We start from the raw sequence: 23,107 nt of genomic DNA, 5'->3' as shown, positions 1-23,107 counted from the left end.
CTACTGCGGCCTAGTGGGAACTAACCGAATTCACCATGTTACTCAGATTCGGCACACCAAATTTTGATAAATCTTTAGAAGTACGAATATTACAAGAGCCTGCTACTGGGAACTAACTGAATTCACAGAGAAACAGTGTTTCCGTTCCTTAAAACGTTGCTCTATCTTGAATAACAAGCTTATTACATGCGAATCCTATTGGGAACCTACTGAATTCACCATGATACTTAGAGTCCGTTCCTTAAAATGTTGTTACATATTGAAAAGCACACTCATACAAGCATGTCCCATTGGGAACTCACTGAATTCGCCTAGAAATTTTGATTCCATTCGTGAAAATTTTTCTATATCCCGAACAGTCCAATTATTACTACTGAGGCCTATTGGGAACTAACCGAATTCACCATTTACTCAGATTCGGCACACCAAATTTTGATAAATCTTTAGAAGTACGCATATTACAAGAGCCTGCTACTGGGAACTAACTGAATTCACAGAGAAATAGTGTTTCCGTTCCTTAAAACGTTGCTCTATCTTGAATAACAAGCTTTCACATGCGAATCCTATTGGGAACCTACTGAATTCACCATGATACTTAGAGTCCGTTCCTTAAAATGTTGTTACATATTGAAAAGCACACTCATACAAGCATGTCCCATTGGGAACTCACTGAATTCGCCTAGAAATTTTGAGTCCATTCGTGAAAATTTTTCTATGTCCCGAACAATCCACTTATTACTACTGCGGCCTAGTGGGAACTAACCGAATTCACCATGTTACTCAGATTCGGCACACCAAATTTTGATAAATCTTTAGAAGTACACATATTACAAGAGCCTGCTACTGGGAACTAACTGAATTCACAGAGAAACAGTGTTTCCGTTCCTTAAAACGTTGCTCTATATTGAATAACAAGCTTATTACATGCGAATCCTATTGGGAACCTACTGAATTCACCATGATACTTAGAGTCCGTTCCTTAAAATGTTGTTACATATTGAAAAGCACACTCATACAAGCATGTCCCATTGGGAACTCACTGAATTCGCCTAGAAATTTTGATTCCATTCGTGAAAATTTTTCTATATCCCGAACAGTCCAATTATTACTACTGCGGCCTATTTGGAACTAACCGAATTCACCATGTTACTCAGATTCGGCACACCATATTTTGATAAATCATAAGAAGTACGCATATTACAAGAGCCTGCTACTGGGAACTAACTGAATTCACAGAGAAACAGTGTTTCCGTTCCTTAAAACGTTGCTCTATCTTGAATAACAAGCTTATTACATGCGAATCCTATTGGGAACCTACTGAATTCACCATGATACTTAGAGTCCGTTCCTTAAAATGTTGTTATATATTGAAAAGCACACTCACACAAGCATTTCCCTTTGGGAACTCACTGAATTCGCCTAGAAATTTTGATTCCATTCGTGAAAAATTTTCTATATCCCGAACAGTCCAATTATTACTATCGCGGCCTATTGGAAACTAACCGAATTCACCATGTTACTCAGATTCGGCACACCAAATTTTGATAAATCTTTAGAAGTACGCATATTACAAGAGCCTGCTACTGGGATCTAACTGATTTCACAGAGAAACAGTGTTTCCGTTCCTTAAAACGTTGCTCTATCTTGAATAACAAGCTTATTACATGCGAATCCTATTGGGTACCTACTGAATTCACCATGATACATAGAGTCCGTTCCTTAAAATGTTGTTACATATTGAAAAGCACACTCATACAAGCATGTCCCATTGGGAACTCACTGAATTCGCCTAGAAATTTTGATTCCATTCGTGAAAATTTTTCTATATCCCGAACAGTCCACTTATTACTACAGCGGCCTATTGGGAACTAACCGAATTCACCATGTTACTCAGATTCGGCACACCAAATTTTGATAAATCTTTAGAAGTACGCATATTACAAGAGCCTGCTACTGGGAACTAACTGAATTCACAGAGAAACAGTGTTTCCGTTCCTTAAAACGTTGCTCTATCTTGAATAACAAGCTTTCACATGCGAATCCTATTGGGAACCTACTGAATTCACCATGATACTTAGAGTCCGTTCCTTAAAATGTTGTTACATATTGAAAAGCACACTCACACAAGCATGTCCCTTTGGGAACTCACTGAATTCGCCTAGAAATTTTGATTCCATTCGTGAAAATTTTTCTATATCCCGAACAGTCCACTTATTACTATTGCGGCCTATTGGAAACTAACCGAATTCACCATGTTACTCAGATTCGGCACACCAAATTTTGATAAATCTTTAGAAGTACGCATATTACAAGAGCCTGCTACTGGGAACTAACTGAATTCACAGAGAAACAGTGTTTCCGTTCCTTAAAACGTTGCTCTATCTTGAATAACAAGCTTATTACATGCGAATCCTATTGGGAACCTACTGAATTCACCATGATACTTAGAGTCCGTTCCTTAAAATGTTGTTACATATTGAAAAGCACACTCATACAAGCATGTCCCATTGGGAACTCACTGAATACGCCTAGAAATTTTTATTCCATTCGTGAAAATTTTTCTATATCCCGAACAGTCCACTTATTACTACTGCGGCCTATTGGGAACTATCCGAATTCACCATGTTACTCAGATTCGGCACACCAAATTTTGATAAATCTATAGACGTACGCATATTACAAGAGCCTGCTACTGGGAACTAACTGAATTCACAGAGAAACAGTGTTTCCGTTCCTTAAAACGTTGCTCTATCTTGAATAACAAGCTTATTACATGAGAATCCTATTGGGAACCTACTGAATTCACCATGATACTTAGAGTCCGTTCTTAAAATGTTTTTACATATTGAAAAGCACACTCATACAAGCATGTCCCATTGGGAACTCACTGAATTCGCCTAGAAATTTTGAGTCCATTCGTGAAAATTTTTCTATATCCCGAACAATCCACTTATTACTACTGCGGCCTAGTGGGAACTAACCGAATTCACCATGTTACTCAGATTCGGCACACCAAATTTTGATAAATCTTTAGAAGTACGAATATTACAAGAGCCTGCTACTGGGAACTAACTGAATTCACAGAGAAACAGTGTTTCCGTTCCTTAAAACGTTGCTCTATCTTGAATAACAAGCTTATTACATGCGAATCCTATTGGGAACCTACTGAATTCACCATGATACTTAGAGTCCGTTCCTTAAAATGTTGTTACATATTGAAAAGCACACTCATACAAGCATGTCCCATTGGGAACTCACTGAATTCGCCTAGAAATTTTGATTCCATTCGTGAAAATTTTTCTATATCCCGAACAGTCCAATTATTACTACTGAGGCCTATTGGGAACTAACCGAATTCACCATTTACTCAGATTCGGCACACCAAATTTTGATAAATCTTTAGAAGTACGCATATTACAAGAGCCTGCTACTGGGAACTAACTGAATTCACAGAGAAATAGTGTTTCCGTTCCTTAAAACGTTGCTCTATCTTGAATAACAAGCTTTCACATGCGAATCCTATTGGGAACCTACTGAATTCACCATGATACTTAGAGTCCGTTCCTTAAAATGTTGTTACATATTGAAAAGCACACTCATACAAGCATGTCCCATTGGGAACTCACTGAATTCGCCTAGAAATTTTGAGTCCATTCGTGAAAATTTTTCTATGTCCCGAACAATCCACTTATTACTACTGCGGCCTAGTGGGAACTAACCGAATTCACCATGTTACTCAGATTCGGCACACCAAATTTTGATAAATCTTTAGAAGTACGCATATTACAAGAGCCTGCTACTGGGAACTAACTGAATTCACAGAGAAACAGTGTTTCCGTTCCTTAAAACGTTGCTCTATATTGAATAACAAGCTTATTACATGCGAATCCTATTGGGAACCTACTGAATTCACCATGATACTTAGAGTCCGTTCCTTAAAATGTTGTTACATATTGAAAAGCACACTCATACAAGCATGTCCCATTGGGAACTCACTGAATTCGCCTAGAAATTTTGATTCCATTCGTGAAAATTTTTCTATATCCCGAACAGTCCAATTATTACTACTGCGGCCTATTTGGAACTAACCGAATTCACCATGTTACTCAGATTCGGCACACCATATTTTGATAAATCATAAGAAGTACGCATATTACAAGAGCCTGCTACTGGGAACTAACTGAATTCACAGAGAAACAGTGTTTCCGTTCCTTAAAACGTTGCTCTATCTTGAATAACAAGCTTATTACATGCGAATCCTATTGGGAACCTACTGAATTCACCATGATACTTAGAGTCCGTTCCTTAAAATGTTGTTATATATTGAAAAGCACACTCACACAAGCATTTCCCTTTGGGAACTCACTGAATTCGCCTAGAAATTTTGATTCCATTCGTGAAAAATTTTCTATATCCCGAACAGTCCAATTATTACTATCGCGGCCTATTGGAAACTAACCGAATTCACCATGTTACTCAGATTCGGCACACCAAATTTTGTTAAATCTTTAGAAGTACGCATATTACAAGAGCCTGCTACTGGGATCTAACTGAATTCACAGAGAAACAGTGTTTCCGTTCCTTAAAACGTTGCTCTATCTTGAATAACAAGCTTATTACATGCGAATCCTATTGGGTACCTACTGAATTCACCATGATACATAGAGTCCGTTCCTTAAAATGTTGTTACATATTGAAAAGCACACTCATACAAGCATGTCCCATTGGGAACTCACTGAATTCGCCTAGAAATTTTGATTCCATTCGTGAAAATTTTTCTGTATCCCGAACAGTCCACTTATTACTACAGCGGCCTATTGGGAACTAACCGAATTCACCATGTTACTCAGATTCGGCACACCAAATTTTGATAAATCTTTAGAAGTACGCATATTACAAGAGCCTGCTACTGGGAACTAACTGAATTCACAGAGAAACAGTGTTTCCGTTCCTTAAAACGTTGCTCTATCTTGAATAACAAGCTTTCACATGCGAATCCTATTGGGAACCTACTGAATTCACCATGATACTTAGAGTCCGTTCCTTAAAATGTTGTTACATATTGAAAAGCACACTCACACAAGCATGTCCCTTTGGGAACTCACTGAATTCGCCTAGAAATTTTGATTCCATTCGTGAAAATTTTTCTATATCCCGAACAGTCCACTTATTACTATTGCGGCCTATTGGAAACTAACCGAATTCACCATGTTACTCAGATTCGGCACACCAAATTTTGATAAATCTTTAGAAGTACGCATATTACAAGAGCCTGCTACTGGGAACTAACTGAATTCACAGAGAAACAGTGTTTCCGTTCCTTAAAACGTTGCTCTATCTTGAATAACAAGCTTATTACATGCGAATCCTATTGGGAACCTACTGAATTCACCATGATACTTAGAGTCCGTTCCTTAAAATGTTGTTACATATTGAAAAGCACACTCATACAAGCATGTCCCATTGGGAACTCACTGAATACGCCTAGAAATTTTTATTCCATTCGTGAAAATTTTTCTATATCCCGAACAGTCCACTTATTACTACTGCGGCCTATTGGGAACTATCCGAATTCACCATGTTACTCAGATTCGGCACACCAAATTTTGATAAATCTATAGACGTACGCATATTACAAGAGCCTGCTACTGGGAACTAACTGAATTCACAGAGAAACAGTGTTTCTGTTCCTTAAAACGTTGCTCTATCTTGAATAACAAGCTTATTACATGAGAATCCTATTGGGAACCTACTGAATTCACCATGATACTTAGAGTCCGTTCTTAAAATGTTTTTACATATTGAAAAGCACACTCATACAAGCATGTCCCTTTGGGAACTCACTGAATTCGCCTAGAAATTTTGATTCCATTCGTGAAAATTTTTCTATATCCCGAACAGTCCACTTATTACTATCGCGGCCTATTGGAAACTAACCGAATTCACCATGTTACTCAGATTCGGCACACCAAATTTTGCTAAATCTTTAGAAGTACGCATACTACAAGAGCCTGCTACTGGGATCTAACTGAATTCACAAACAGTGTTTCCGTTCCTTAAAACGTTGCTCTATCTTGAATATCAAGCTTATTACATGCGAATCCTATTGGGAACCTACTGAATTCACCATGATACTTAGAGTCCGTTCCTTAAAATGTTGTTACATATTGAAAAGCACACTCACACAAGCATGTCCCTTAGGGAACTCACTGAATTCGCCTAGAAATTTTGATTCCATTCGTGAAAATTTTTCTATATCCCGAACAGTCCACTTATTACTCTGCGGCCTATTGGAAACTAACCGAATTCACCATGTTACTCAGATTCGGCACACCAAATTTTGATAAATCTTTAGAAGTACGCATATTACAAGAGCCTGCTACTGGGAACTAACTGAATTCACAGAGAAACAGTGTTTCCGTTCTTTAAAACGTTGCTCTATCTTGAATAACAAGGTTATTACATGCAAATCCTATTGGGAACCTACTGAAGTCACCATGATACTTAGAGTCCGTTCCTTAAAATGTTGTTACATATTGAAAAGCACACTCATACAAGCATGTCCCATTGGGAACTCACTGAATTCGCCTAGAAATTTTGATTCCATTCGTGAAAATTTTTCTATATCCCGAACAGTCCACTTATTACTACTGCGGCCTATTGGGAACTAACCGAATTCACCATGTTACTCAGATTCGGCACACCAAATTTTGATATATCTTTAGAAGTACGCATAATACAAGAGCCTGCTACTGGGAACTAACTGAATTCTCAGAGAAACAGTGTTTCCGTTCCTTAAAACGTTGCTCTATCTTGAATAACAAGCTTATTACATGCGAATCCTATTGGGAACCTACTGAATTCATCATGATACTTAGAGTCCGTTCCTTAAAATGTTGTTACATATTGAAAAGCACACTCATACAAGCATGTCCCATTGGGAACTCACTGAATTCGCCTAGAAATTTTGATTCCATTCGTGAAAATTTTTCTATATCCCGAACAGTCCACTTATTACTACTGCGGCCTAGTGGAAACTAAACGAATTCACCATGTTACTCAGATTCGGCACACCAAATTTTGATAAATCTTTAGAAGTACGCATATTACAAGAGCCTGCTACTGGGAACTAACTGAATTCACAGAAAAACAGTGTTTCCGTTCCTTAAAACGTTGCTCTATCTTGAAGAACAAGCTTTCACATGCGAATCCTATTGGGAACCTACTGAATTCACCATGATACTTAGAGTCCGTTCCTTAAAATGTTGTTACATATTGAAAAGCACACTCACACAAGCATGTCCCATTGGGAACTCACTGAATTCGCCTAGAAATTTTGATTCCATTCGTGAAAATTTTTCTATATCCCGAACAGTCCACTTTTTACTATTGCGGCCTATTGGAAACTAACCGAATTCACCATGTTACTCAGATTCGGCACACCAAATTTTGATAAATCTTTAGAAGTAGGCATATTACAAGAGCCTGCTACTGGGAACTAACTGAATTCACAGAGAAACAGTGTTTCCGTTCCTTAAAACGTTGCTCTATCTTGAATAACAAGCTTATTACATGCGAATCCTATTGGGAACCTACTGAATTCACCATGATACTTAGATTCCGTTCCTTAAAATGTTGTTACACATTGAAAAGCACACTCATACAAGCATGTCCCATTGGGAACTCACTGAATTCGCCTAGAAATTTTGATTCCATTCGTGAAAATTTTTCTATATCCCGAACAGTCCACTTATTACTACTGCGGCCTAGTGGGAACTAACCGAATTCACCATGTTACTCAGATTCGGCACACCAAATTTTGATAAATCTTTAGAAGTACGCATATTACAAGAGCCTGCTACTGGGAACTAACTGAATTCTCAGAGAAATAGTGTTTCCGTTCCTTAAAACGTTGCTCTATCTTGAATAACAAGCTTATTACATACGAATCCTATTGGGAACCTACTGAATTCACCATGATACTTAGAGTCCGTTCTTAAATGTTGTTACATATTGAAAAGCACACTCATACAAGCATGTCCCATTGGGAACTCACTGAATTCGCCTAGAAATTTTGAGTCCATTCGTGAAAATTTTACTATATCCCGAACAGTCCACTTATTACTACTGCGGCCTATTGGGAACTAACCGAATTCACCATGTTACTCAGATTCGGCACACCAAATTTTGATAAATCTTTAGAAGTACGCATATTACAAGAGCCTGATACTGGGAACTAACTGAATTCACAGAGAAACAGTGTTTCCGTTCCTTAAAACGTTGCTCTATCTTGAATAACAAGCTTATTACATGCGAATCCTATTGGGAACCTACTGAATTCATCATGATACTTAGAGTCCGTTCCTTAAAATGTTGTTACATATTGAAAAGCACACTCACACAAGCATGTCCCTTTGGGAACTCACTGAATTCGCCTAGAAATTTTGATTCCATTCGTGAAAATTTTTCTATATCCCGAACAGTCCACTTATTACTATTGCGGCCTATTGGAAACTAACCGAATTCACCATGTTACTCAGATTCGGCACACCAAATTTTGATAAATCTTTAGAAGTACGCATATTACAAGAGCCTGCTACTGGGAACTAACTGAATTCACAGAGAAACAGTGTTTCCATTCCTTAAAACGTTGCTCTATCTTGAATAACAAGCTTATTACATGCGAATCCTATTGGGAACCTACTGAAGTCACCATGATACTTAGAGTCCGTTCCTTAAAATGTTGTTACATATTGAAAAGCACACTCATACAAGCATGTCCCATTGGGAACTCACTGAATTCGCCTAGAAATTTTTATTCCATTCTTGAAAATTTTTCTATATCCCGAACAGTCCACTTATTACTACTGCGGCCTATTGGGAACTAACCGAATTCACCATGTTACTCAGATTCGGCACACCAAATTTTGATAAATCTTTAGACGTACGCATATTACAAGAGCCTGCTACTGGGAACTAACTGAATTGACAGAGAAACAGTGTTTCCGTTCCTTAAAACGTTGCTCTATCTTGAATAACAAGCTTATTACATGCGAATCCTATTGGGAACCTACTGAATTCACCATGATACTTAGAGTCCGTTCTTAAAATGTTGTTACATATTGAAAAGCACACTCATACAAGCATGTCCCATTGGGAACTCACTGAATTCGCCTAGAAATTTTGATTCCATTCGTGAAAATTTTTCTATATCCCGAACAGTCCACTTATTACTACTGCGGCCTATTGGGAACTAACTGAATTCACCATGTTACTCAGATTCGGCACACCAAATTTTGATAAATCTTTAGAAGTACGCATATTACAAGAGCCTGCTACTGGGAACTAACTGAATTGACAGAGAAACAGTGTTTCCGTTCCTTAAAACGTTGCTCTATCTTGAATAACAAGCTTATTACATGCGAATCCTATTGGGAACCTACTGAATTCACCATGATACCTAGAGTCCGTTCCTTAAAATATTGTTACATTTTGAAAATCACACTCATACAAGCATGTCCCATTGGGAACTCACTGAATTCGCCTAGAAATTTTGAGTCCATTCGTGAAAATTTTTCTATATCCCGAACAGTCCACTTATTACTACTGCGGCACTTGGGAACTAAACGAATTCACCATGTTACTCAGATTCGGCACACCAAATTTTGAAAAATCTTTAGAAGTACGCATATTACAAGAGCCTGCTACTGGGAACTAACTGAATTCACAGAGAAACAGTGTTTCCGTTCCTTAAAACGGTGCTCTATCTTGAATAACAAGCTTATTACATGCGAATCCTATTGGGAACCTACTGAATTCACCATGATACTTAGAGTCCGTTCCTTAAAATGTTCTTACATATTGAAAAGCACACTCATACAAGCATGTCCCATTGGGAACTCACTGAATTCGCCTAGAAATTTTGATTCCATTCGTGAAAATTTTTCTATATCCCGAACAGTCCACTTATTACTACTGCGGCCTATTGGGAACTAACCGAATTCACCATGTTACTCAGATTCGGCACACCAAATTTTGATAAATCTTTAGACGTACGCATATTATAAGAGCCTGATACTGGGAACTAACTGAATTCACAGAGAAACAGTGTTTCCGTTCCTTAAAACGTTGCTCTATCTTGAAGAACAAGCTTTCACATGCGAATCCTATTGGGAACCTACTGAATTCACCATGATACTTAGAGTCCGTTCCTTATAATGTTGTTACATATTGAAAAGCACACTCACACAAGCATGTCCCATTGGGAACTCACTGAATTCGCCTAGAAATTTTGATTCCATTCGTGAAAATTTTTCTATATCCCGAACAGTCCACTTATTACTATTGCGGCCTATTGGAAACTAACCGAATTCACCATGTTACTCAGATTCGGCACACCAAATTTTGAAAAATCTTTAGAAGTACGCATATTACAAGAGCCTGCTACTGGGAACTAACTGAATTCACAGAGAAACAGTGTTTCCGTTCCTTAAAACGGTGCTCTATCTTGAATAACAAGCTTATTACATGCGAATCCTATTGGGAACCTACTGAATTCACCATGATACTTAGAGTCCGTTCCTTAAAATGTTCTTACATATTGAAAAGCACACTCATACAAGCATGTCCCATTGGGAACTCACTGAATTCGCCTAGAAATTTTGATTCCATTCGTGAAAATTTTTCTATATCCCGAACAGTCCACTTATTACTACTGCGGCCTATTGGGAACTAACCGAATTCACCATGTTACTCAGATTCGGCACACCAAATTTTGATAAATCTTTAGACGTACGCATATTATAAGAGCCTGATACTGGGAACTAACTGAATTCACAGAGAAACAGTGTTTCCGTTCCTTAAAACGTTGCTCTATCTTGAAGAACAAGCTTTCACATGCGAATCCTATTGGGAACCTACTGAATTCACCATGATACTTAGAGTCCGTTCCTTATAATGTTGTTACATATTGAAAAGCACACTCACACAAGCATGTCCCATTGGGAACTCACTGAATTCGCCTAGAAATTTTGATTCCATTCGTGAAAATTTTTCTATATCCCGAACAGTCCACTTATTACTATTGCGGCCTATTGGAAACTAACCGAATTCACCATGTTACTCAGATTCGGCACACCAAATTTTGATAAATCTTTAGAAGTACGCATATTACAAGAGCCTGCTACTGGGAACTAACTGAATTCACAGAGAAACAGTGTTTCCGTTCCTTAAAACGTTGCTCTATCTTGAATAACAAGCTTATTACATGCGAATCCTATTGGGAACCTACTGAATTCACCATGATACTTAGATTCCGTTCCTTAAAATGTTGTTACACATTGAAAAGCACACTCATGCAAGCATGTCCCATTGGGAACTCACTGAATTCGCCTAGAAATTTTGAGTCCATTCGTGAAAATTTTTCTATATCCCGAACAGTCCACTTATTACTACTGCGGCCTAGTGGGAACTAACCGAATTCACCATGTTACTCAGATTCGGCACACCAAATTTTGATAAATCTTTAGAAGTACGCATATTACAAGAGCCTGCTACTGGGAACTAACTGAATTCTCAGAGAAATAGTGTTTCCGTTCCTTAAAACGTTGCTCTATCTTGAATAACAAGCTTATTACATACGAATCCTATTGGGAACCTACTGAATTCACCATAATACTTAGAGTCAGTTCTTAAATGTTGTTACATATTGAAAAGCACACTCATACAAGCATGTCCCATTGGGAACTCACTGAATTCGCCTAGAAATTTTGAGTCCATTCGTGAAAATTTTTCTATATCCCGAACAGTCCACTTATTACTACTGCGGCCTAGTGGGAACTAACCGAATTCACCATGTTACTCAGATTCGGCACACCAAATTTTGATAAATCTTTAGAAGTACGCATATTACAAGAGCCTGATACTGGGAACTAACTGAATTCACAGAGAAACAGTGTTTCCGTTCCTTAAAACGTTGCTCTATCTTGAATAACAAGCTTATTACATGCGAATCCTATTGGGAACCTACTGAATTCACCAAGATACTTAGATTCCGTTCCTTAAAATTTTCTTACATATTGAAAAGCACACTCATACAAGCATGTCCCATTGGGAACTGACTGAATTCGCCTAGATATTTTGATTCCAACCGTGAAAATTTTTCTATATCCCGAACAGTCCACTTATTACTACTGCGGCCTATTGGGAACTAACCGAATTCACCATGTTACTCAGATTCGGCACACCAAATTTTGATAAATCTTAAGAAGTACGCATATTACAAGAGCCTGCTACTGGGAACTAACTGAATTCACAGAGAAACAGTGTTTCCGTTCCTTAAAACGTTGCTCTATCTTGAATAACAAGCTTATTACATGCGAATCCTATTGGGAACCTACTGAATTCACCATGATACTTAGAGTCCGTTCCTTAAAATGTTGTTACATATTGAAAAGCACACTCACACAAGCATGTCCCTTTGGGAACTCACTGAATTCGCCTAGAAATTTTGATTCCATTCGTGAAAATTTTTCTATATCCCGAACAGTCCACTTATTACTACTGCGGCCTATTGGGAACTAACCGAATTCACCATTTTACTCAGATTCGGCACACCAAATTTTGATAAATCTTTAGACGTACGCATATTACAAGAGCCTGCTACTGGGAACTAACTGAATTCACAGAGAAACAGTGTTTCCGTTCCTTAAAACGTTGCTCTATCTTGAATAACAAGCTTATTACATGCGAATCCTATTGGGAACCTACTGAATTCACCATGATACTTAGAGTCCGTTCTTAAAATGTTGTTACATATTGAAAAGCACACTCATACAAGCATGTCCCATTGGGAACTCACTGAATTCGCCTAGAAATTTTTATTCCATTCGTGAAAATTTTTCTATATCCCGAACAGTCCACTTATTACTACTGCGGCCTATTGGGAACTAACCGAATTCACCATGTTACTCAGATTCGGCACACCAAATTTTGATAAATCTTTAGAAGTACGCATATTACAAGAGCCTGCTACTGGGAACTAACTGAATTGACAGAGAAACAGTGTTTCCGTTCCTTAAAACGTTGCTCTATCTTGAATAACAAGCTTATTACATGCGAATCCTATTGGGAACCTACTGAATTCACCATGATACCTAGAGTCCGTCCTTAAAATGTTGTTACATTTTGAAAATCACACTCATACAAGCATGTCCCATTGGGAACTCACTGAATTCGCCTAGAAATTTTGAGTCCATTCGTGAAAATTTTTCTATATCCCGAACAGTCCACTTATTACTACTGCGGCCCTTGGGAACTAAACGAATTCACCATGTTACTCAGATTCGGCACACCAAATTTTGATAAATCTTTAGAAGTACGCATATTACAAGAGCCTGCTACTGGGAACTAACTGAATTGACAGAGAAACAGTGTTTCCGTTCCTTAAAACGTTGCTCTATCTTGAATAACAAGCTTATTACATGCGAATCCTATTGGGAACCTACTGAATTCACCATGATACCTAGAGTCCGTTCCTTAAAATGTTGTTACATTTTGAAAATCACACTCATACAAGCATGTCCCATTGGGAACTCACTGAATTCGCCTAGAAATTTTGAGTCCATTCGTGAAAATTTTTCTATATCCCGAACAGTCCACTTATTACTACTGCGGCCCTTGGGAACTAAACGAATTCACCATGTTACTCAGATTCGGCACACCAAATTTTGATAAATCTTTAGAAGTACGCATATTACAAGAGCCTGCTACTGGGAACTAACTGAATTCACAGAGAAACAGTGTTTCCGTTCCTTAAAACGGTGCTCTATCTTGAATAACAAGCTTATTACATGCGAATCCTATTGGGAACCTACTGAATTCACCATGATACTTAGAGTCCGTTCCTTAAAATGTTCTTACATATTGAAAAGCACACTCATACAAGCATGTCCCATTGGGAACTCACTGAATTCGCCTAGAAATTTTGATTCCATTCGTGAAAATTTTTCTATATCCCGAACAGTCCACTTATTACTATTGCGGCCTATTGGAAACTAACCGAATTCACCATGTTACTCAGATTCGGCACACCAAATTTTGATAAATCTTTAGAAGTACGCATATTACAAGAGCCTGCTACTGGGAACTAACTGAATTCACAGAGAAACAGTGTTTCCGTTCCTTAAAACGTTGCTCTATCTTGAATAACAAGCTTATTACATGCGAATCCTATTGGGAACCTACTGAATTCACCATGATACTTAGATTCCGTTCCTTAAAATGTTGTTACACATTGAAAAGCACACTCATGCAAGCATGTCCCATTGGGAACTCACTGAATTCGCCTAGAAATTTTGATTCCATTCGTGAAAATTTTTCTATATCCCGAACAGTCCACTTATTACTACTGCGGCCTAGTGGGAACTAACCGAATTCACCATGTTACTCAGATTCGGCACACCAAATTTTGATAAATCTTTAGAAGTACGCATATTACAAGAGCCTGCTACTGGGAACTAACTGAATTCTCAGAGAAATAGTGTTTCCGTTCCTTAAAACGTTGCTCTATCTTGAATAACAAGCTTATTACATACGAATCCTATTGGGAACCTACTGAATTCACCATAATACTTAGAGTCAGTTCTTAAATGTTGTTACATATTGAAAAGCACACTCATACAAGCATGTCCCATTGGGAACTCACTGAATTCGCCTAGAAATTTTGAGTCCATTCGTGAAAATTTTTCTATATCCCGAACAGTCCACTTATTACTACTGCGGCCTAGTGGGAACTAACCGAATTCACCATGTTACTCAGATTCGGCACACCAAATTTTGATAAATCTTTAGAAGTACGCATATTACAAGAGCCTGATACTGGGAACTAACTGAATTCACAGAGAAACAGTGTTTCCGTTCCTTAAAACGTTGCTCTATCTTGAATAACAAGCTTATTACATGCGAATCCTATTGGGAACCTACTGAATTCACCAAGATACTTAGATTCCGTTCCTTAAAATTTTCTTACATATTGAAAAGCACACTCATACAAGCATGTCCCATTGGGAACTGACTGAATTCGCCTAGATATTTTGATTCCAACCGTGAAAATTTTTCTATATCCCGAACAGTCCACTTATTACTACTGCGGCCTATTGGGAACTAACCGAATTCACCATGTTACTCAGATTCGGCACACCAAATTTTGATAAATCTTTAGACGTACGCATATTACAAGAGCCTGCTACTGGGAACTAACTGAATTGACAGAGAAACAGTGTTTCCGTTCCTTAAAACGTTGCTCTATCTTGAATAACAAGCTTATTACATGCGAATCCTATTGGGAACCTACTGAATTCACCATGATACTTAGAGTCCGTTCTTAAAATGTTGTTACATATTGAAAAGCACACTCATACAAGCATGTCCCATTGGGAACTCACTGAATTCGCCTAGAAATTTTGATTCCATTCGTGAAAATTTTTCTATATCCCGAACAGTCCACTTATTACTACTGCGGCCTATTGGGAACTAACCGAATTCACCATGTTACTCAGATTCGGCACACCAAATTTTGATAAATCTTTAGAAGTACGCATATTACAAGAGCCTGCTACTGGGAACTAACTGAATTGACAGAGAAACAGTGTTTCCGTTCCTTAAAACGTTGCTCTATCTTGAATAACAAGCTTATTACATGCGAATCCTATTGGGAACCTACTGAATTCACCATGATACCTAGAGTCCGTTCCTTAAAATATTGTTACATTTTGAAAATCACACTCATACAAGCATGTCCCATTGGGAACTCACTGAATTCGCCTAGAAATTTTGAGTCCATTCGTGAAAATTTTTCTATATCCCGAACAGTCCACTTATTACTACTGCGGCACTTGGGAACTAAACGAATTCACCATGTTACTCAGATTCGGCACACCAAATTTTGAAAAATCTTTAGAAGTACGCATATTACAAGAGCCTGCTACTGGGAACTAACTGAATTCACAGAGAAACAGTGTTTCCGTTCCTTAAAACGGTGCTCTATCTTGAATAACAAGCTTATTACATGCGAATCCTATTGGGAACCTACTGAATTCACCATGATACTTAGAGTCCGTTCCTTAAAATGTTCTTACATATTGAAAAGCACACTCATACAAGCATGTCCCATTGGGAACTCACTGAATTCGCCTAGAAATTTTGATTCCATTCGTGAAAATTTTTCTATATCCCGAACAGTCCACTTATTACTACTGCGGCCTATTGGGAACTAACCGAATTCACCATGTTACTCAGATTCGGCACACCAAATTTTGATAAATCTTTAGACGTACGCATATTACAAGAGCCTGATACTGGGAACTAACTGAATTCACAGAGAAACAGTGTTTCCGTTCCTTAAAACGTTGCTCTATCTTGAAGAACAAGCTTTCACATGCGAATCCTATTGGGAACCTACTGAATTCACCATGATACTTAGAGTCCGTTCCTTATAATGTTGTTACATATTGAAAAGCACACTCACACAAGCATGTCCCATTGGGAACTCACTGAATTCGCCTAGAAATTTTGATTCCATTCGTGAAAATTTTTCTATATCCCGAACAGTCCACTTATTACTATTGCGGCCTATTGGAAACTAACCGAATTCACCATGTTACTCAGATTCGGCACACCAAATTTTGATAAATCTTTAGAAGTACGCATATTACAAGAGCCTGCTACTGGGAACTAACTGAATTCACAGAGAAACAGTGTTTCCGTTCCTTAAAACGTTGCTCTATCTTGAATAACAAGCTTATTACATGCGAATCCTATTGGGAACCTACTGAATTCACCATGATACTTAGATTCCGTTCCTTAAAATGTTGTTACACATTGAAAAGCACACTCATGCAAGCATGTCCCATTGGGAACTCACTGAATTCGCCTAGAAATTTTGAGTCCATTCGTGAAAATTTTTCTATATCCCGAACAGTCCACTTATTACTACTGCGGCCTAGTGGGAACTAACCGAATTCACCATGTTACTCAGATTCGGCACACCAAATTTTGATAAATCTTTAGAAGTACGCATATTACAAGAGCCTGCTACTGGGAACTAACTGAATTCTCAGAGAAATAGTGTTTCCGTTCCTTAAAACGTTGCTCTATCTTGAATAACAAGCTTATTACATACGAATCCTATTGGGAACCTACTGAATTCACCATAATACTTAGAGTCAGTTCTTAAATGTTGTTACATATTGAAAAGCACACTCATACAAGCATGTCCCATTGGGAACTCACTGAATTCGCCTAGAAATTTTGAGTCCATTCGTGAAAATTTTTCTATATCCCGAACAGTCCACTTATTACTACTGCGGCCTAGTGGGAACTAACCGAATTCACCATGTTACTCAGATTCGGCACACCAAATTTTGATAAATCTTTAGAAGTACGCATATTACAAGAGCCTGATACTGGGAACTAACTGAATTCACAGAGAAACAGTGTTTCCGTTCCTTAAAACGTTGCTCTATCTTGAATAACAAGCTTATTACATGCGAATCCTATTGGGAACCTACTGAATTCACCAAGATACTTAGATTCCGTTCCTTAAAATTTTCTTACATATTGAAAAGCACACTCATACAAGCATGTCCCATTGGGAACTGACTGAATTCGCCTAGATATTTTGATTCCAACCGTGAAAATTTTTCTATATCCCGAACAGTCCACTTATTACTACTGCGGCCTATTGGGAACTAACCGAATTCACCATGTTACTCAGATTCGGCACACCAAATTTTGATAAATCTTAAGAAGTACGCATATTACAAGAGCCTGCTACTGGGAACTAACTGAATTCACAGAGAAACAGTGTTTCCGTTCCTTAAAACGTTGCTCTATCTTGAATAACAAGCTTATTACATGCGAATCCTATTGGGAACCTACTGAATTCACCATGATACTTAGAGTCCGTTCCTTAAAATGTTGTTACATATTGAAAAGCACACTCACACAAGCATGTCCCTTTGGGAACTCACTGAATTCGCCTAGAAATTTTGATTCCATTCGTGAAAATTTTTCTATATCCCGAACAGTCCACTTATTACTACTGCGGCCTATTGGGAACTAACCGAATTCACCATTTTACTCAGATTCGGCACACCAAATTTTGATAAATCTTTAGACATACGCATATTACAAGAGCCTGCTACTGGGAACTAACTGAATTCACAGAGAAACAGTGTTTCCGTTCCTTAAAACGTTGCTCTATCTTGAATAACAAGCTTATTACATGCGAATCCTATTGGGAACCTACTGAATTCACCATGATACTTAGAGTCCGTTCTTAAAATGTTGTTACATATTGAAAAGCACACTCATACAAGCATGTCCCATTGGGAACTCACTGAATTCGCCTAGAAATTTTGATTCCATTCGTGAAAATTTTTCTATATCCCGAACAGTCCACTTATTACTACTGCGGCCTATTGGGAACTAACCGAATTCACCATGTTACTCAGATTCGGCACACCAAATTTTGATAAATCTTTAGAAGTACGCATATTACAAGAGCCTGCTACTGGGAACTAACTGAATTGACAGAGAAACAGTGTTTCCGTTCCTTAAAACGTTGCTCTATCTTGAATAACAAGCTTATTACATGCGAATCCTATTGGGAACCTACTGAATTCACCATGATACCTAGAGTCCGTCCTTAAAATGTTGTTACATTTTGAAAATCACACTCATACAAGCATGTCCCATTGGGAACTCACTGAATTCGCCTAGAAATTTTGAGTCCATTCGTGAAAATTTTTCTATATCCCGAACAGTCCACTTATTACTACTGCGGCCCTTGGGAACTAAACGAATTCACCATGTTACTCAGATTCGGCACACCAAATTTTGATAAATCTTTAGAAGTACGCATATTACAAGAGCCTGCTACTGGGAACTAACTGAATTGACAGAGAAACAGTGTTTCCGTTCCTTAAAACGTTGCTCTATCTTGAATAACAAGCTTATTACATGCGAATCCTATTGGGAACCTACTGAATTCACCATGATACCTAGAGTCCGTTCCTTAAAATGTTGTTACATTTTGAAAATCACACTCATACAAGCATGTCCCATTGGGAACTCACTGAATTCGCCTAGAAATTTTGAGTCCATTCGTGAAAATTTTTCTATATCCCGAACAGTCCACTTATTACTACTGCGGCCCTTGGGAACTAAACGAATTCACCATGTTACTCAGATTCGGCACACCAAATTTTGATAAATCTTTAGAAGTACGCATATTACAAGAGCCTGCTACTGGGAACTAACTGAATTCACAGAGAAACAGTGTTTCCGTTCCTTAAAACGGTGCTCTATCTTGAATAACAAGCTTATTACATGCGAATCCTATTGGGAACCTACTGAATTCACCATGATACTTAGAGTCCGTTCCTTAAAATGTTCTTACATATTGAAAAGCACACTCATACAAGCATGTCCCATTGGGAACTCACTGAATTCGCCTAGAAATTTTGATTCCATTCGTGAAAATTTTTCTATATCCCGAACAGTCCACTTATTACTATTGCGGCCTATTGGAAACTAACCGAATTCACCATGTTACTCAGATTCGGCACACCAAATTTTGATAAATCTTTAGAAGTACGCATATTACAAGAGCCTGCTACTGGGAACTAACTGAATTCACAGAGAAACAGTGTTTCCGTTCCTTAAAACGTTGCTCTATCTTGAATAACAAGCTTATTACATGCGAATCCTATTGGGAACCTACTGAATTCACCATGATACTTAGATTCCGTTCCTTAAAATGTTGTTACACATTGAAAAGCACACTCATGCAAGCATGTCCCATTGGGAACTCACTGAATTCGCCTAGAAATTTTGATTCCATTCGTGAAAATTTTTCTATATCCCGAACAGTCCACTTATTACTACTGCGGCCTAGTGGGAACTAACCGAATTCACCATGTTACTCAGATTCGGCACACCAAATTTTGATAAATCTTTAGAAGTACGCATATTACAAGAGCCTGCTACTGGGAACTAACTGAATTCTCAGAGAAATAGTGTTTCCGTTCCTTAAAACGTTGCTCTATCTTGAATAACAAGCTTATTACATACGAATCCTATTGGGAACCTACTGAATTCACCATAATACTTAGAGTCAGTTCTTAAATGTTGTTACATATTGAAAAGCACACTCATACAAGCATGTCCCATTGGGAACTCACTGAATTCGCCTAGAAATTTTGAGTCCATTCGTGAAAATTTTTCTATATCCCGAACAGTCCACTTATTACTACTGCGGCCTAGTGGGAACTAACCGAATTCACCATGTTACTCAGATTCGGCACACCAAATTTTGATAAATCTTTAGAAGTACGCATATTACAAGAGCCTGCTACTGGGAACTAACTGAATTGACAGAGAAACAGTGTTTCCGTTCCTTAAAACGTTGCTCTATCTTGAATAACAAGCTTATTACATGCGAATCCTATTGGGAACCTACTGAATTCACCAAGATACTTAGATTCCGTTCCTTAAAATTTTCTTACATATTGAAAAGCACACTCATACAAGCATGTCCCATTGGGAACTGACTGAATTCGCCTAGATATTTTGATTCCAACCGTGAAAATTTTTCTATATCCCGAACAGTCCACTTATTACTACTGCGGCCTATTGGGAACTAACCGAATTCACCATGTTACTCAGATTCGGCACACCAAATTTTGATAAATCTTAAGAAGTACGCATATTACAAGAGCCTGCTACTGGGAACTAACTGAATTCACAGAGAAACAGTGTTTCCGTTCCTTAAAACGTTGCTCTATCTTGAATAACAAGCTTATTACATGCGAATCCTATTGGGAACCTACTGAATTCACCATGATACTTAGAGTCCGTTCCTTAAAATGTTGTTACATATTGAAAAGCACACTCACACAAGCATGTCCCTTTGGGAACTCACTGAATTCGCCTAGAAATTTTGATTCCATTCGTGAAATTTTTTCTGTATCCCGAACAGTCCACTTATTACTATTGCAGCCTATTGGAAACTAACCGAATTCACCATGTTACTCAGATTCGGCACACCAAATTTTGATAAATCTTTAGAAGTACGCATATTACAAGAGCCTGCTCCTGGGAACTAACTGAATTCACAGAGAAACAGTGTTTCCGTTCCTTAAAACGTTGCTCTATCTTGAATAACAAGCTTATCACATGCGTATCCTATTGGGAACCTACTGAATTCACCATGATACTTAGAGTCCGTTCCTTAAAATGTTGTTACATATTGAAAAGCACACTCATACAAGCATGACCCATTGGGAACTCACTGAATTCGCTGAGAAATTTTGATTACATTCGTGAAAATTTTTCTATATCCCGAACAGTCCACTTATTACTACTGCGGCCTATTGGGAACTAACCGAATTCACCATGTTACTCAGATTCGGCACACCAAATTTTGATAAATCTTTAGAAGTACGCATATTACAAGAGCCTGCTACTGTGAACTAACTGAATTCACAGAGAAACAGTGTTTCCGTTCCTTAAAACGTTGCTCTATCTTGAATAACAAGCTTTCACATGCGAATCCTATTGGGAACCTACTGAATTCACCCTGATACTTAGAGTCCGTTCCTTAAAATGTTGTTACATATTGAAAAGCACACTCACACAAGCATGTCCCTTTGGGAACTCACTGAATTCGCCTAGAAATTTTGATTCCATTCGTGAAAATTTTTCTATATCCCGAACAGTCCACTTATTACTACTGCGGCCTATTGGGAACTAACCGAATTCACCATTTACTCAGATTCGGCACACCAAATTTTGATAAATCTTAAAAGTACGCATATTACAAGAGCCTGCTACTGGGAACTAACTGAATTCACAGAGAAATAGTGTTTCCGTTCCTTAAAACGTTGCTCTATCTTGAATAACAAGCTTATTACAATCGAATCCTATTGGGAACCTACTGAATTCACCGTGATACTTAGAGTCCGTTCCTTAAAATGTTGTTACATATTGAAAAGCACACTCATACAAGCATGTCCCATTGGGAACTCACTGAATTCGCCTAGAAATTTTGAGTCCATTCGTGAAAATTTTTCTATATCCCGAACAATCCACTTATTACTACTGCGGCCTAGTGGGAACTAACCGAATTCACCATGTTACTCAGATTCGGCACACCAAATTTTGATAAATCTTTAGAAGTACGAATATTACAAGAGCCTGCTACTGGGAACTAACTGAATTCACAGAGAAACAGTGTTTCCGTTCCTTAAAACGTTGCTCTATCTTGAATAACAAGCTTGTTACATGCGAATCCTATTGGGAACCTACTGAATTCACCATGATACTTAGAGTCCGTTCCTTAAAATGTTGTTACATATTGAAAAGCACACTCATACAAGCATGTCCCATTGGGAACTCACTGAATTCGCCTAGAAATTTTGATTCCATTCGTGAAAATTTTTCTATATCCCGAACAGTCCAATTATTACTACTGAGGCCTATTGGGAACTAACCGAATTCACCATTTACTCAGATTCGGCACACCAAATTTTGATAAATCTTTAGAAGTACGCATATTACAAGAGCCTGCTACTGGGAACTAACTGAATTCACAGAGAAATAGTGTTTCCGTTCCTTAAAACGTTGCTCTATCTTGAATAACAAGCTTTCACATGCGAATCCTATTGGGAACCTACTGAATTCACCATGATACTTAGAGTCCGTTCCTTAAAATGTTGTTACATATTGAAAAGCACACTCATACAAGCATGTCCCATTGGGAACTCACTGAATTCGCCTAGAAATTTTGAGTCCATTCGTGAAAATTTTTCTATGTCCCGAACAATCCACTTATTACTACTGCGGCCTAGTGGGAACTAACCGAATTCACCATGTTACTCAGATTCGGCACACCAAATTTTGATAAATCTTTAGAAGTACGCATATTACAAGAGCCTGCTACTGGGAACTAACTGAATTCACAGAGAAACAGTGTTTCCGTTCCTTAAAACGGTGCTCTATCTTGAATAACAAGCTTATTACATGCGAATCCTATTGGGAACCTACT

General features: G+C 38.0%; 1 protein-coding gene; it reads right to left on the bottom strand.

Annotated features, from left to right (window-relative positions):
• Positions 1 to 23,107, bottom strand: part of Erich1 (glutamate-rich 1) — a gene marked incomplete at its 5' end in the record, with an annotated part of 52,793,804 nt that overhangs the window by 40,666,682 nt on the left and 12,104,015 nt on the right.

The sequence above is a fragment of the Rattus norvegicus genome, chromosome 16 (assembly GCF_021556685.1).
Source record: "Rattus norvegicus strain SHRSP/BbbUtx chromosome 16, alternate assembly SHRSP_T2T, whole genome shotgun sequence".
NCBI classification, from domain to species: Eukaryota; Metazoa; Chordata; class Mammalia; order Rodentia; family Muridae; genus Rattus; species Rattus norvegicus.
The sequence above is the reverse complement of the archived record's forward strand: the minus strand, read 5'-3'. Positions and strand labels throughout refer to the sequence as shown.